Genomic DNA, 17,390 nt, shown 5'->3' with positions numbered 1-17,390 from the left:
ACGGCTTAATGTAGAAAGTTGCCAATACTTTTATTGTTTTTCGAAGTCATCGTCGCATTCGATGGAACCACTGAGAAAAGTAGTAGGATCTTTCTTCCTTAGGGCTCTCTTCTATGACACTTTCACCTCATCTTCAGGGCTTCTTCTTTAAATCTTTAGTTCTTGGGAATGAATGTTTAAATTGAAATTAATGAATGTTGCAGGGCGCCAGGTCTGTATGGCGGATGACTCATTTTCTCGACAGCTGCCAAAGTCAAATATTCAACAGTCCGTTTTGTGGAGTGCGCTGAAACATTGTCATGGTGAAGAAGGATCCTGCTTCGATGGCGCTGCTGTCGAATTTTTTCCAAGACAACAGGCAAACAGCAATTGACATACCAGACTGCAGTAACTGTCCTTCCAACTTCTAACACAACTGTCGCGAAGTGACCTTTCCGACCAAAGAATGAGGCAATCATCTTTTTTCCTTAACTTCTTTCTTTCTTTGCCTTAGTTGGCCGATCCTCGAAAGGAAACACCCACTGAGCTGATTGTCTTTTGGTTTCCAGCTTTGATCATCTGTGACGGTGTCAAATACAGCATTTGAGTTACCGCCATTGAACTTATCTAACATTTGGCAACCAGTCTATCCGAAGGTGTTTTTGATCGTCGGTTAAAGTATGGGGAATCCATCTGGTACAAAGCTTCCTGACGCCTAAATGTACGTGTAATATATTCTGAACTTGACTAATACTTATCACTCTCTTGTCTTCCTCTATCATGCGTCGCACAGCACTGATGTTATATCAGATGACGGTATATAATAGTGGCACTACATGGGCTTCAATTAGAAATGATAAACGCAGCCTATTATAGCTTTGTTGTTGAGTAAGAACTACCCACAACGAAAGTCATAATAAATCATTAACCGAAATGTTTTTCGCGTTAGGTTCATTTTCACGTGTAACAAGAGTTTTAGATATTTCACCAATTCACAAAAACAAATGACAAATGAATGCAATATAATACGTTAGGTTACTAAAGAGTTCTAAAATTGAAATTAAAATAAAGTTTTTATTAGCAATGTTAGAAACTGGCCAGTTCTAATGATTCTCAGTGTTACCCACGTACGATCAAAACTTTATGTATTTTTTTGCTAAATTCATATAAACCTATATAACCCGAACTCGACTTCTCGACTATACAACTTCGACTTATAGACCATTTTGACTTAGTCGGCTTTTGATTCGACTGTTAGATATAAAGATTTTTACTATTTCAAGTAACGGAAGTAACAAACATGTTTTTATTAAGTCGATAACATATTAGTTTTCGAGTTATAGACGTTAAAAGTTTCGAATTAATTAGTTTTTTAAATATAACAGGATGTAAACTGGCAGGAAGCGTATCTGATGCTTAGTGATACATTGCCAAAGGGTTCGCGAAAGCGTCGCCGGCTTTTTAAAGCAGTTGCAAAGGTTGTAAAATAAAATAGGGGGTACAATTTAATTTTTCCAGTTACCGGCAGAAAATAAGTACCAAAATATTTGTTTGTCCTCTATCAGCAAGAGGCATGGTGAAATAGAAGTACGCACTTACATTCTCGTGGGAACAACACGCAAATACGTAGTCGAAATAACTAATATCATCAATGAAAGTCAGACCAGTCACCACAAGTAGCACCCGCTCACGAGTATGACGCATGGCCAGCCATCAGCCCCTCGCCATATTTGAGATTTAGATAAACGGAGGTTTTGGAGCTCGGAGAGAATGAGACAAAAAATTTAAAGAGCTTTGGATGTTTTCGACATAAAGAGCTTCTACAGTAAAAGATTTTAAAATTCGTTAGGTCATGTTTCTTTTTCTTAATAAAAATAACGTGTATTAAGCTTAATGCATCAAATGCTACAAAAACTGAAGCATTTAGCTTGCTTCAGTTTTTGGCGAGTCGATGATTTGAACTATATTATATACAAAACGAAAATAATTAATACAAAACGGCAGGTATACCTAAGTGTGGAAGATCGAAAGAAGAAGAAGTTATAGACCACTCCATTTATAACATAACTTATTATTATGACATTGTTTTGATGCTCTTATTATGTGACTCATTGAAAATTAATGATTGTGTGGATTTTTGTAATTGGTTGATCTAAATGGACAACTTTCTTGCAAATAGATTATTTATTTATTCAATTTCTAGATGTCGCTACATATCGTTCATCTTGTCGGGTGTTTTATAATTTAATTTATTAGCCAAGCTCATAATAATTATCTGGTAATAAGTTGGGTAATAAATTATTCAATAAAGTTTTAATTGCTTTTAACCCATGACAGCTTTTAAATCGGCATTTTTATTTATGCACAATAAGTGAGTTAAGGATTAGTACGGAAACGGTTCCTGGTCTGAGACTACATTACGATGAAAGTCAAGTATGATATATATATATATCATATCAATGGCGCTACAAACTTTTTAGGTCTGGGCCTCTGATTTTCTGATCTTTCTGATCATTTGTTAATCTAGTAGTAGGTGATCAGCCTTTCTGTGCCTGACGCACGCCGTCGACTTTTTGGGTCTACGGCAAGCCGGTTTCCTCTCGATGTTCACCGTCCGAGCGAGTGTAAAATGAACACATAGGAAGAAAATCCATTGGTGCACAGCCGGAGATCGAATTTACTACCTCAGGGATGAAATTCGCACGTTGAAGCCACTAGGCCAACACTGCTCATGAAACTCAGGTATATCTCAAAAATAAATTTCAGTTTCAATTTCACAGCTCGGAGGTCTGGTCTTCTAGTCTTTTCGTTTGTAAACATAAATGTATGCTCTAATCTGAAGGTGCTTTGATCGTACTGATTAATCATTCATGGTCTGATCGATTTGAAAAAAGCTTCAACTAGTAAGTGCGTATCTGCTGTTTTACTAGTAATTTTTGCTTATTGTTAAATGTATTTATTTATCAAAAAGTTGATTAAAGTTGTTGAGTAAATAATTCTTTTGTCTTTTTAGGAAAAAATGTTGAGAGTATTTTTTTTCTATAGTTAGTGTCGTTTTTTCTACAAACACATAATAAGACGAAAGATAAAAATTTTGAAAAGATTTTTATCTTGTTACGCCAATGAAGTATAACTTCCAATGCGTGTACATACACGTTTTTATGGTAACATTTATGTTTACCCTAATTGTCATGTATTTGAGAAATGATGTCTTGTCACAAATACTATAGATATGGCATTGTATATGATGTGTTGCCCTTTAATAAATATCATCGGGCTATGAGAGCAAGTATTAGTCCTTATGAAACAGCACACACCACCAAAATATGCATTTCTTATTAGTGCGAAATTCTTTGTTTGTCAAATAGAAGAGGGATATTCGAGTAATATATAATTTAAAAAGTAGGGAATTTCTGAGAGATAAAATCAAGGAAATTAATATACTTACCTTTCCCTCGCAATATATTTCTGATAAATATTATGTATGTATACAAAAATAGTGATAAGTTTACTAGAATAGAACATACGCACAATGTTAATACTCGGAACAAACGCAGGCTGCAATTTCTCCGTACTAGACTATCTAAAGTTAGTAATTCCTTTTTGGGAAAAGGGATCTTTAATAAAATCCCAGAGGCTCTTTTATGTTTGCCTTTTAATAAATTTAAGAAATGTATTAAAGAAAAGCTATGTAAAAAGGCTTACTACAAAGTTAACGATCATCTAGTTGATAAAATGGCCTGGGACTAGTGCTAGACAGGCTACTTCTAATTAATTTGCGATATTTGCTTAAAAGTAAGTGATGATTTGCGATTTTAAAGGAGAACCGAGAGTTTTTTACGCCGGCTTTTTCTCTTGGCCTACTTCCTTCTTTGTCGATGAGTAGGGTCTGATGTCTACTTATTTAAATTTATTGACGTGGAATAAGTGATACTTGTATCTTATGTTCCATAATAAACACATTTTATTTATTTTTTTACCAGTTGAACAATGCTTATTAATTTAGGATTAGCTTTAACTAAGTAGTTTGATAGAAGCGTAAAGTTATTTCTAAAAGCATAATACTAGTTTAAAACAATTATATATTGTTAAAATTGACACAAGATGATGCCTATCGATTGCATATCGATTGGCATTGCGATTCATTTTGATAATTCATAGGTACAATCAACTTTTTATAAGCCATTGTTCTTTTGCAAATTTGCTCAGAAATTCTTTACAGGCGCAAAATAAGTACAAGCGGTACTCAGTCTAATGCGTTATTTGTATCTTAAATTCTATCATTTCCTTGCCATTGTTTTATGGTCATGGTCTAAATTTCCTTATAAGCAAAATTGGTGTTGCACCTTTTAATGTTCCACCGCGAATTAGGTGAAGAATAGTGTCAGAGTCAGTGCTTGGTATTTAAAGATACGACGAAGTTAATCTTTCCTAAATAAATACTAAGATAGCATCGTTTATGCCCACTTACTAAATTAACCAATTTAATCTAGTAGGATGCAAGGCACGCGATGCCTTTTTGGTTGAATGTACTTACTTCATACAAGCTATAAACATACTGTCAGTCACAACGTGAGAAAGTATTTATTTTAAAATCGGTTTATGAAGTCGACAAAAATCTAAAGTCTAGCATTTTGATTGTTCATCTAAATACAATATGTATAACAGATATAACTTAAAAATTTGTTTTTTCTTCAACATATTTATTTTGTGTTTTTTTTGCACAAGGAAGCATGTATATAGTTAAATACATACATATATACTTGGCTGTATCAAATGAGGTGTACATGGACGATCTTATCTAATATTGTTAGTTCAATTCAGTCACAATTGATTAGTTATCGACAACACTCGTGCTGGTAACGTTGAAAAATAAACGCGAAAATTTCAATGTGTTTGAGCCGAGTGATTTTTGTGAATTCTCTTCGTGAAATATAACTTTATCTTTCGCAAATAAGGTAAGACATAGATAACAATAAATTCATTGTCTATTCGCCACATTTCACAAAAACGTGAATTGTTTATAATACATGAAGTAAATATAAATAAATTATGTACTTGTACTTTTAGACTATATGTCTATAATATTATACCAGATTTTATTTCAATACCTTAAATTTTGATAAAAGTGAAATATATCTATAGCGAGTATTTGACACCGACGACTCAATAAAAATTAATTCCTTAGCCCCAAATATAAAAATAAACACTGTACGTACAAGGGGTACGGGCACCGATTTTAAAGAATACTTTAACTCGACAATATCGAACGTTAAAGATCTTTCACACCGTCTTTTGGATATCACCGCACACTCAGCAATGTTCATTTTAAAATAATGTCTTTTTATTCCCAACTTAACTTCAGTATTTCGCTGTAGTACTATGAGTGATTCAATTTGGATAATCAGAAGTGATTTGGATGAGCTTTTAATAATTTCTTTGGAATCTATTTTAAAACGTTCGTTTTGTAACATCTTCTTGGAACCAAGCAACGCTCCCTATCCGCTCTAAGTTTAGCACTTCCAGCGTTTCTCTCATCTGCACACAAATCTAGCAGTCTAGTAGGTGACATCCTTAGATCTTATTCTACAAAGTACGAGATTGCGGATGTTGCAGATGCAGAAATGCCTGGTTGGTTAGCTATGCCAGGCTTGAGTTAGCCTTCTAGCGTCAACTTTCAAAGGAGCTGTGATGATCCTCTGAATTCCATTAGATTGTTTTTTTTTGGTTTTAATAAACAAATTGTAACCATAACATGATCATTTGATAAAAATATTGCCATAGAGAATATGAACTTCTAAAAATGTTGTTAAAAATTCAGTTCGAAATTTAAAAGCGATGCGATGTTTTTTTGTTTTCAATCACTTCTGGGCAACTTAGAACTATTTAGTGATAGCAACCAAAAAATTGGAAAAATAACTAGAAAGAGAAAGCTTAAGAAGTGCCAGAGTTGGGTAGTTTTCGATGATAAAAACACTATGTTATTCTAAATAACAAATAGGTATTTTGATAAGCTAATCATTTATTATTTACGTTACCCAAGGTATAACTGAAGGTCATTGAAATTCAGTACCACACTGCTGTATTCTAAGGTTTTATTGGGTTTTACTTTGTCACGACTATGTTCTAATAAAAAAATATATTTAGGTTCACACGCAATTCTGTGAGGCGATTTAAAATCTGTGATTACACACTTACTGATATGTAAATACTAACATGTAAATATACTTATTAGTGGTATAAGGATCTTGGTTTGATTTTCAGAGTCAAATAATTGCAACCAATAGTAATCTTAAAAAAAATTAAAAACAATCCGTCCGTCCGTCAAACGAAAACCGTTAAATAACGATAAAAAACCGACACATCTATTGCATGAAGAAATCATTCGCTCGAAGATGTATAGCGGTAGTTGACAGGTAATCTAGCAAATACACTCAAAAAATTCAAAATCATTGCTGAAAAGTATGCTGTGATTTAAAAAAGTTAAAATGATAACTAAAACGGTAGGTATTCAAAGGTATAAACCAAAAATAGATGTTATTCAAGTTAAATTTATATTAATGTTTGTGTATTTTGTTTGGTCTATATTTATTAATGCAACAAGTATTTATTGTTATCAACGCTTCATTATCTTCACTAAATCTTTCGCCATCGTAATTCATCTCGTCTGCTTCTTGCGTCCAAGGTTTCGAGGTCCTTGACCACTTCATCGCATTTAATCTTGCCTCCAGGTTGTGGATTCAGTAGACACCTTGGGGTTCTGTCATCCGCCATTCGATGCACCACTTGATCCTGTTCATTTTTATGTATGATGATGTTGACGTCGGCTAGAATGTTATAAAGATTTTATCAACACTTGAGTCAAACTAAATAAAACAAATGGTCGACATGTGAGTGGTCCATGGCTATACCACTTTACATTAGGAATCTCTAAAAAACATGTATTAATAAATAATGTTAAACCATTTCCAAGAAAGATCGCCGTTTTCAAGTATCGAAAAATTAAAATAATCAGTGATAAAGTCACATTATAATTCCACTAGTATTATCAGTTATTAATAATGCGATAAAAAGACTTCAAATGCATTCTCTTGTATCATATTACGCAGTTCTGTTTGCTAGTTCTTTGTAAGACCAGATAAGATAACCTTCAATAAAATATAGACAGGAATAATCTCCGAAAACATCTGTTTGGATTATATCATGCAGAGCTAATATTATTTCTGTTTAAAGTATTTAGAGGCTTTTTCTGGTCTGTTTTTCCAAAACTTGTGCCTGTAATTTGACCGAAATATTTACTATTGAAAAAAGCACACAGAACAGCACAGGAAATTCATACACAAATTGTAGCCATTTTAATCAAAGCTTTTAATTATATTCATTTGTGTATCCAGAAACTGGATGGATGACATAGTTAAGGAAGTCAGTAGATTATGTAATACCTCGTAAATAAGACCATAAAATAGTCAATAGCTCCTACGTATTACGTTAAATTTTATAGAATATTATTCTTTTATAGTAAAATAACGTGACTATAATCTATGTATATGTACATTTTATTATAAAGGTAACGTAATGTATCTTATGAGGATATATACTCTATATATCTGTTATTATTATACTAGTACAGATTATGTTACCGTGTACTTTTATTTAGCCATGGAAAATCCCTGTAGATTTAGCTGTACGTATGTAACATTGAAAGTTCCCAACGGACAAGTATTATTTATTGCACCGAATACATACACAGCCAGTGTTTACGAAATTTGTCGTACATACGAATGTTATGCATTTTAGCACCTAATTAATATCGCGGTTGAGGAAAGCAAAATACGCATTTAATTTCTTGTATTTTATATATCTTTTAAGAAATCTAAAATCAGTAAATATACTGTATTTACAATTTTTTTAACCTACATAGTTTTAATAAAAATAATTAAAACTAAATAAAAAGAAAATTGAAACAAATTTATAAAAAACGTGTATGTACTTATTAGAAGTTATACTTTTTTGGCTTAACCAGATAAAAATCTATTCAACAATGTAAATTCGCCTTAAAACGACACTAACAATAGAAAATATGTACACTCATCATTTTTCCCTAACGCGTTATTCCCTTTAATCTTTAATCAGCGACATTCTCTTCTCCAAAGGTAACAAAATCGAAGTTAGCAGAAAAGTTGTAAACTCGTCGAAAAAAGTCACTACGATTTAAACACCATATATCACTAGTAATTCTACCTATCGCATTGTAGTCTACTCTACATTAACATAATAACTTGGTAACTCATACAAACCTTTTGAGTCAACAATTCTAGTTTCATTCAAGGTGTTTCAAAATGGACCCTTCTGTCTTCCCAGAGTTGACCGGATACGGTCATTACCTACTTGTCTCAGATTGTGGTATCCGGTGCGAACTGAGTGCGCGTGTATCGGACTTAAAACAAGTACAACGATATATTAGGGTAATCGAGACTCAACATACAAAAAGATGTACGAATGTATCATTTCGCTTCGTGCATCATTCCAATTCAAAAATTCCTGTGAGGTGCTATCATGCTGTACCTGACACGTATTGGTTGCAAATCATTTTTTTACGTAATAGGCGGCAAACGGGCAGGAGGCTCACCTGATGTTGCGCACTCACATTGCTAGACGGCTCGCTCCTTACAATCATTATGTAAAACAAAAAACTTGGCGATTAAAAAGAGTGGCGGAGAGTTTATTGCCAGTCCTTCTCATCCGTTCTACGCCCTTGATTTGAGATCTACCAGTAAATGTTTATCATAAGTGTACATTGTTACCTAAATGAATAAATGATTTTGGAATTTAAATTATCGTCAATTTTTGTATTTTAGATTTGCCGGTTGTCTCATAATTTTCATTCGCCAAACAAACATGTGTTACACACACATATTGGTTAATAGCCGGAGCTCGGCACGACTATGATTAGGATTGCTAAGAACCCTGAGCTATACGCTTAAAATATCTTATGTAAGTTATTAATAAACCTTTATACATATGTTCCTAAGGCCGTTACCATCACTTACGTGGTTTGTGTTACTTATTTGCTGGCGTAGCGATCCAAACTGACCCTTGCATTTTGAACCTTTGCCGGTCTAGCACTTGGTCTATGCCTCATCAATTCGAGGCTGAGACATAATGTATTCGCACAGAAACATTATTGGAAGGTGCTGAAATATCTCTGCCTTTATGCAATCATTGTCAGGCAAGCCGATGTTTACTTATAACTTCTTTATACTTGTTTTTGTTATGGAGTAGAATTCTTAAAATGGCATTATGCTTACTGAATGGTTATTTATTTTATTTAAGAAAAAATTTAATACCAGTACCAAAGATGACTACTGATATAGCGTACAATGAGTCCACATAAAGTCCCTTATTAGGATGATTGCTTGAGACAATAATCTTGGTCTGGCGGAATGTTTATGTCAAGTGGCATATAGCAGCCACTGACCGTACGCAATTGATACGTCCGCTGCGCGAGCACAGTTACCGAGGCAATTTCCTTATTTCGTTGAGTTCTGAAACTGTATTCTGATAATAATATAATTAATAATTACTTAAATTGGCTTCATCATCTCGTTAAAAAAACACCTAAATAGACAAAATTCGCTGAAATATAAGAACTGCACTGTCATAATTTTTTTTTAGGTTTAAATGCAAGATTTTGGTTTCACTGTTTTCTAAATTTAATCGTTTGTTTATTATTAAATTATTTACCATCACTATACTCCAGTTGGTTGTTAAAATATTTTAAAATTTAAATTAAATTATTCTAAAAAAACTTTATGTATTCATCATAATGTATTAAAGTCATAATTGTATAGTTTTTACTATCCGTTTGTCAATTAGCAGCACTATTACATCCCAACTTCTAGGTCTCTCTAAATCGAAAAAGGTGAATAAAAGTTAATTTAAAGCGCTTTAGTAGCAATAAACAACTGTCGATTCATATGGGTTCTATTTATCAAGCTGGCAAATATTCGTATTGTTTTTGTACCATTAAAGCAGAGTTCCCCTAACTTTTTTGTGTCGTAGACCCCTTGCCATGTTTTTTCGTGTTGGGTAGACCCCCTACTTACCTAATATTGATTTCCTGTTAATTTCTAATTGTAGTGAAGTTTAGTGTTAAAAACTTAAAGTAAAACATATTTTAATTTATTAATTGAATTTAAACTAAAACTACTCAAAATAAATTTTTGTATCTGTTATGTAAAATATAAGTAACATTAAATAACATAAAATAAACTATAAATAAAATAAGCAATATTTTTAGTGAGAAGGATGAACCTGATGATATTATAAGATAGTATGATGTATGTAAATATGTACTATCAGTGTATGTGTTGAAATCCACTATCGTGGACCCCCAAATTTTTTTTCGCTGACGTAGACCGCTTGCAGATTGTCATAGACTCCTAGGGGTCGCTACTTTGGGAATCACTGCATTAAACTATGAAAAAGTATGGATCCCAAACTGCCTTTCTGGCAGGCTGCGTGAACTACCTACTTACTTTCCTGTAATTATTGTTGCACCACCAAAACCTCTTACTTGACTGAAGTAATAACGGATAAATGTGTCAGTTATTATTTAAAACACGATTCTGGTGGCTTAAAAGGTTTTTAATAATTCAGATTTGCAAAGCCCTTTTAAAAGTAATTTGACGGTATAACGGTTGTGTCGTTTTTCATGTGTCAAAATATTTTTATCAATCTACTTAATGCTAATGGATATGAAAAGATTACTGACCTTGCAGTGTAAGATTTAAGACGACGTTTATTACTTTAGGCTATTAGCTTTAACAATTAGTTTAAACAATTATCAATCCACGTTCATATTGCATTTAACAGTGACAGTTATGAAGTTGACAGTAATTGTCAAACTTTTGACGTTATCGAAACTTTAACGATAACGTAATAATAGTCCTATGTTCGAAAGGAGGGTTCGAAATCGATAAATTTAGAGTTAACTATACCTATATATAATAATAATAATTAGGACTTAATGATTCCCTGAAATACTAATCCATCTTTACATAAGATACACACAACTTTATACAGAAGTAATATTTTTTTGTTTCTATTCAACTGGTTTCTTCTTTCTCTATCGATCGTATCGATCTTCTCCACCGTCATGCTCGTCAGATCTTTGTGCAAAAGGGCGACCTCTCTTTCTTTTACCTGGTAGCCCTTTCCAACTTCTTACCCTTTTTGCGGGTGGTGTGGTCTGTCCATTACCACTTAAGTTTCTTGCAATGCATTTCAACTTTTGTTTTATATCTTTTTAATGTACTTTTTATCTGGTCCTTAAATTTTAAATTTATAACACTACATTCCATTAATCGTTGACAAGTTGTTATTTCTTTGTTTATGGTCGAGTCATATATCCTTTTGACTACCTCATTAAAGATATGGCGTATTGTCATTGTATATTATTATAGGACATACCATACACGCTATTGCTATGTCCTATATATATTAACTAAAAATGGCAACAACTTTCGTTAACAAATACACTAACATGTTCTGCTCTGTAAAACTCTCACAAATAAGACTACGTTTTTTAGGTAAACCTTCTCAAGCCCTCAATTCTGATATCCACTTAAGATGAACGTGTATTTAGTCAGTGGTTGGACTGATCGAGGATCCTCCCATAAGGTCGTAGGAACTTCCTTCCTATGCAGCTATGACAATATGAATACTTTTCCTATAATTTGAAACTTGTATGGATATAATTTTAATTTTTGGACAATACCTTTATTTTCCGTCCCCACAAATTTTACTTCAATGACCTTTTTCAGAACATTCTTTCATTCTTCATTCTTTTCAGTACATTTAAAGATAACCTTTAACAAAATTTTATTAGAAACTAATTTCTTTTAATCAAACATCTAAGTAGATTGGTTATTCAGAATTTAAATTTTAGTAAAAAATTTATATTCACGTGTCAATTTGTAATCATTTATACATATTTATTATCTTAGTCTAAAGATAAATCGAGTGATTATTCGTGAGTCGTCATTCAATAATTTGATTATTAAGTTGTATAATCATCTATATTCAATTAATTAAATTAGTCATGGTTTGAATCGTGATCATGGAAGCTCTACAAGCTTATGAGGCTTTGGCCTAGTTGAACAAGAATTTTTAGCCGGTTCGGTTTCACGCTTTTTGCTTCCTGGTTTGAATGGGGATGAAATTGTATGTACACGAAGGTGTCTATTATATAATAATAAGTATAACATATAAATAATAAATTTTATCATACGTTCATTAATTTTTTTGCGTAAATATACAGACGCAGTTGAATTAGCGAAATGCGTAGTTCATTAACTGCGTAGTGTATTGTAACAATGTACATAATATATATAGAAATAATGATATATATTTGTAGACTAAGGCTGTGTATATACTGTAAAACTTTTAGAGTTTCGCATATAATAATGATCATCATTATTATATGCCAAAGCCATCATGCAAAGATAATTTAGATAACATAAAAATCTCAAAGAGCATCACGAGTCAGCTTGAAGTAACGACTATGGTAGTATAAAAGATAGGTAGGTAGACTACTCCTGCGCATGTAAACTTAATCTTTCGGGAAATTCTATCCAATACAGCCAAGCGTTTTGGCAGATACATTGCTAAATTAAAAAAAACATGTGTACGTTCATGCTTCTTTGGTGCCGATGTGTTTTGCTTGAATGATAATTACCACACAAAATGTTCCACTCAACACAAATAAATAGATAGATATAAGACACTGTCATGTGTCCAAAAACCCTTACACGTGTTCATTTCGATATATTAAGTCACAACTTCTGTTGAAAACAAAGATGAATCAGCCATGATGCGTCTGTGTATTCAAGGTCACCCTATGGTATACATGGTATACATATGATTTTTAATTATAATAATAACGCTTATTAGTTCGCAAGATACAACTATTATTATATTACATGTTGTGAGTTATTATAATACACGAATACATACAGATTATTATAACATATCGTTACTAGACACTATTTCAGTAGAACTACTAGAACCTCTCCCGTGTTAGATCTAGCCTAGTGGTCTGAGTTTTTGTTTCTTCAATAACGCCTGCGAAACGATTTTGTATGGAAATGGCCACTGCCACAATGGTACTCTCTGGTTAGCAGAGTAAATAATGTTGTGTTATTTTCCATAGCTAAAAAGTCAAAAAGTATTGTTAATTAATTTTAGACTTTTACTTTTAAAACAGTACGTATTACCCTCAGCGCTAATATACTTAAGACAATGCCAAAATACAAATCCTTGGCCCAGATATAATGACAAGGTGTGATTTTATTAAATTAATTGTATAAGCTTATATGAATAACAATTACCAATTTTAAAATAAGTTTCGTGTGTTTTTGTAGGCGGCAATTCAAACAGTTTTTTGTTATTAACATAATGTATATATGGCGCTACAACCTTTTTAATTCTGGGCCTCAGATATCTGTAATTGTTTTATAATCATTTGTTAATCTAATAGGCAAGTAGGTGATCAGCCTTCTAAGCCAAGCAAATCACCTCACGATGTTTTCCTTAACGGTTCGAGCGAATGTTAAATGCGCACATAGAAAGAAAGTCCATTGGTGCACAGCTGGGAATCGAACGTAATTAAATCGTACGTAATTCAAATAAAGTAATAGATAGCTTATAAATTTAATTATTTATTAAAACCGTTTTTACGCGGTATTGCGTATCTTCTATCTAGTTAACCATATATAAATATAAGGCCGCCGTGCTCGACCTTGTCATCAGATACTGCCACGGCCATCTTTGAAGTGTACAGGCTCTAAATTAATATTAAAGTTGTCACCTGTTAGTACAGGGAACCCAGTGAGTCAGTCAGACCCAACGATTCTGAACGATTAAGTATCGCAATACAGCGGGGACAAGTACCAAACGTTTTAAATTTGTTTAATTTTATATTTATCAATGTATAATTATTATTATTACTATGTAGGTTAAGTAAATACAGTATATTTGTGTATCGGAAACCGGTATGAAATCGTAATATGATAGAAATTTCCATCGCGAAAACCACTTTACGTGATTTCCCCTAAGGCCATACGTACCACTTATTGTAAGTGACCTACCACATATTATAACTGGGTAAAAATTCTATATTATTAATTGCTTATTTACATAAACAAAGTACAGAGTTTAAGAAGAATACTCCTAACCTTTAGGTAGGGGTTTTAAAAGCCGTCAACGGAATGGCGAGCCCTCTGACATTGAGTGGGTTCATAGTCGGTGGTATCACTTTCCAATAGGTGAGCCAATTGTTTGTTCTATAAAAAACGTTTCTTAGTCCTTAAACCTATGGGTCACATATTGTCTTTCCATTTTTAGTTTAGTTTAAAATTTGCTAGGCTTCTAAGTTACTAGATAGCGTTTATTTTACTATATATATGTAGATATTTTAAAAATAGCAGTCAAAAACACATGCAAGACTCTCCACTACTCTTTTTCGTCTGTTTCGTCAATTTTTACATGTATATTTATATTCATTCATTTATATAATTATTTAGTGGTGTTACAACTCTCTGTTAGCGTGACAACGCACGCTGAAAAGCACGCGAAACGTCGGAAAAAAGTATTATGTAAATAATTATAAGTTTTTAATAATAATACATAGCTTCTCTGTTACCAAATTAATTATTGACTGGTAGTTAAGAGTACTTTCGGGACAACCCTGTCGAGTTTATGCATCGCCAAGCGTTTTGGCGCATGGTTTTGACACATTAGAGATGTTGTTCATAAAACTCTAAAAAAATATAGATAAAAGGTTACAACACTGTCTTAATAAATTCATTATTGCAATGCCCCCTTGAAAATAACATATGATTAATTTGTTTTACTAGCAAATTTTGATAATGACTGTGTTTCCAGTACTTTCCTAAAACCATTAATCAACAAACATAACTCTTTTAAACATCTATAATAGAAATTAACAACGTGATTGATAGCTTTAACTGGTTTTAAATTTCTTTTTAATTTGGTATTACTTGGTAGGTTAAGCAAATGGTAAATAGTGTATGTTTGATTGTTATTATCAGTAATTAATAGTGTCAATTGCAAGTATAAATATAAACATTTCTGTAATTACTTAATAAACTGATCAAGTAACATTAATAATGTATTAATGTAAAAATCGTAACGGTCTGATGCATTTCAATTAGAAAGAGGTCTAATCTTTATCCTCATACTTAAACAACTAGACTGTCTTGTGTGAATTTTCCTCAATCCATAGAAATGGAACTGAAATCCTCCTAATTGTCATATTGTAACGGAATACTTTATAAGTAGCGGGGTACAAATACTTGTATAATCTACTATAATTTGATATAAAGCATTTTTGTGCTAATTAACACACAATAGTCACTAATGATTTCATAAATTGTGAATGGAAATTAATAAACTTTACTCCACATATTTTAACATAATTGACTCAATTGTAATACATCTATTTAAAAATAAAATAAATCAGCGGCGGTACAATCGTTTTGGGTCTGGGCCTCAGATTTCTGTTTCTGTTTCATGATCATTTGTCCGTGATCCGTAATCTGTGCCTGACATACAGCGTCGCTTTTTAGGGTCTAAGGCCGTTTTCCTCACGATGTTTTCAAATTCGCTCGAATTTGAATGCGCACATAGAAAGAAAGTATAACGGCTCAGCCGGGGATCTAACCTACCTAAAACGATTTACGAATATTTAAGTAATTATTACTACACTTGTTAAATCCTAAATTACACAATTTCATAAGTACATTAAAATTATATTGAGAATTACTAAGATTAACTTTTTTTTAAATTTACGTTATAACAAGACACATTTCAACAGAACAATGTACTAGCAATCTAAAGCTGGAATTTTTAATGACAAATTTTCGCCTTCTTTAAACGAAAGTGCTACGGCTATAATCCCAGCCATCACTCCAATATGATCACGTGGATATTAACGATATATTTTTGACCTTTATTTGACAGCTGTCAATCTCGGCTGCAATTACACACCGGTCCATGTGAAATAGTCACAGTTCGCCACGCCTCAATAACATTATAAATAACGTGGCAATGTTCAGTTTGTTTTCCACCGCCACATCAAGATTTAATATGTAAATAAATAAAGGACTGTAAACATTCTAAGGTAAATTTTGTTATAAAAGCAACGAATACGTATGGTTTTTATTTTTAACAAAATAAGCTACCATTATAGATAGTAATCTGAGACTTAACAATTCTTAAGCGGAAACAATTTACGTTACATACACATCTAATAAAACAACACAACATCATATTATAATTTTTCTAAAATATTTACTAAAAGTCTCGGTCAACATATAGCAACTGACATGTTTTTTTAAATACACGTATCTTCACTGTGACATCATTCTGGAACATTACGATCTAGCCGAACTTAAGACTAAAAAGTTTACCTAATTTTAAACCAATACTTATGGCGTCATCCACTACTTAAGCGGAAGACACTTCTTATGTTCTATTTTCTTATTCACTGTTTAGCACTTAAGATTTACGGGAACTAACTCTAAGTCAATAATTCAAATGATTTTGTCGTTTTGAATTATCTCACTATGGCCCGTGGTGTCCAGAAATTAAATAGCCTCTACATTCACGTGACGGTGGAGCCAGTTGTTTGTGGGCTTAGCAATCTTTTTTAATGATGACGTCATCCACATTAAGGTCCCAATGGAACCTCCATTGGGACCTTAATGTACTAGGAAACATTGACTATTGACACAGCTGGCAACCAAAAGTATCGAAGTCCTCTTGTCTCAACGAACAATTATAGTTGTGTCCAAACTGAGTTTTACGTGGATTAATTAGATATCTGAAAGTTGTGATTTTTAGGTTATGATGTGAAACAGGTTACGTTAAGTAATAATTGTTTTTTATAAATAGAAAACTTAGTAATACCAAAATTAAACTAAGACATCTTAAAAAAATCAATGCCGCTACAACCTACATTTAGCTCTGGGCCTCAGATCTGTATTCGTTTTATGATCATTTGTCAATCTAATGGGCATGAAGTCATCAGCCTACTGTGCCTGACACACGCCGTCAACTTTTTGGGTCTAAGGCACGCCGGTTTCCTCGCGATGTTCTCGTTCAGCGTTCGAGCGAAAGTTATATGCGGATACGGAATAATGCTTGCTTAAGCAAAGCCAAAAAGTCAAACAAATTGTTCCTTATCTTTGAATATTTAAGGAACTATTTATAGAGTTTTAAAGTTTAAAAAAAAAGACAAAATATAGCTTATTAATGCTATATTTTTTTAAAGGCATGATGATAACGACACAAATGGCCACAAGGCTGATTATTTACATAATCAATGC

The 17,390-nt window shown here is 32.7% G+C and overlaps 1 protein-coding gene across 1 annotated transcript in view; it reads left to right on the top strand.

The window, feature by feature from the left end:
• Positions 1 to 4,807: 4,807 nt before the first annotated feature.
• The window catches only part of LOC123708768 (protein peste-like), a 39,940-nt gene continuing 27,357 nt past the window's right edge, over positions 4,808 to 17,390 (top strand). Inside the window, exon 1 of the mRNA XM_045659642.1 lies at positions 4,808 to 4,937. The gene's annotated coding sequence lies outside the window, so the exon portion shown is untranslated. The remainder of the gene's footprint in view (positions 4,938 to 17,390) is intronic.

The sequence above is a fragment of the Pieris brassicae genome, chromosome 4 (assembly GCF_905147105.1).
Source record: "Pieris brassicae chromosome 4, ilPieBrab1.1, whole genome shotgun sequence".
NCBI lineage: Eukaryota > Metazoa > Arthropoda > Insecta > Lepidoptera > Pieridae > Pieris > Pieris brassicae.
The sequence above is the reverse complement of the archived record's forward strand: the minus strand, read 5'-3'. Positions and strand labels throughout refer to the sequence as shown.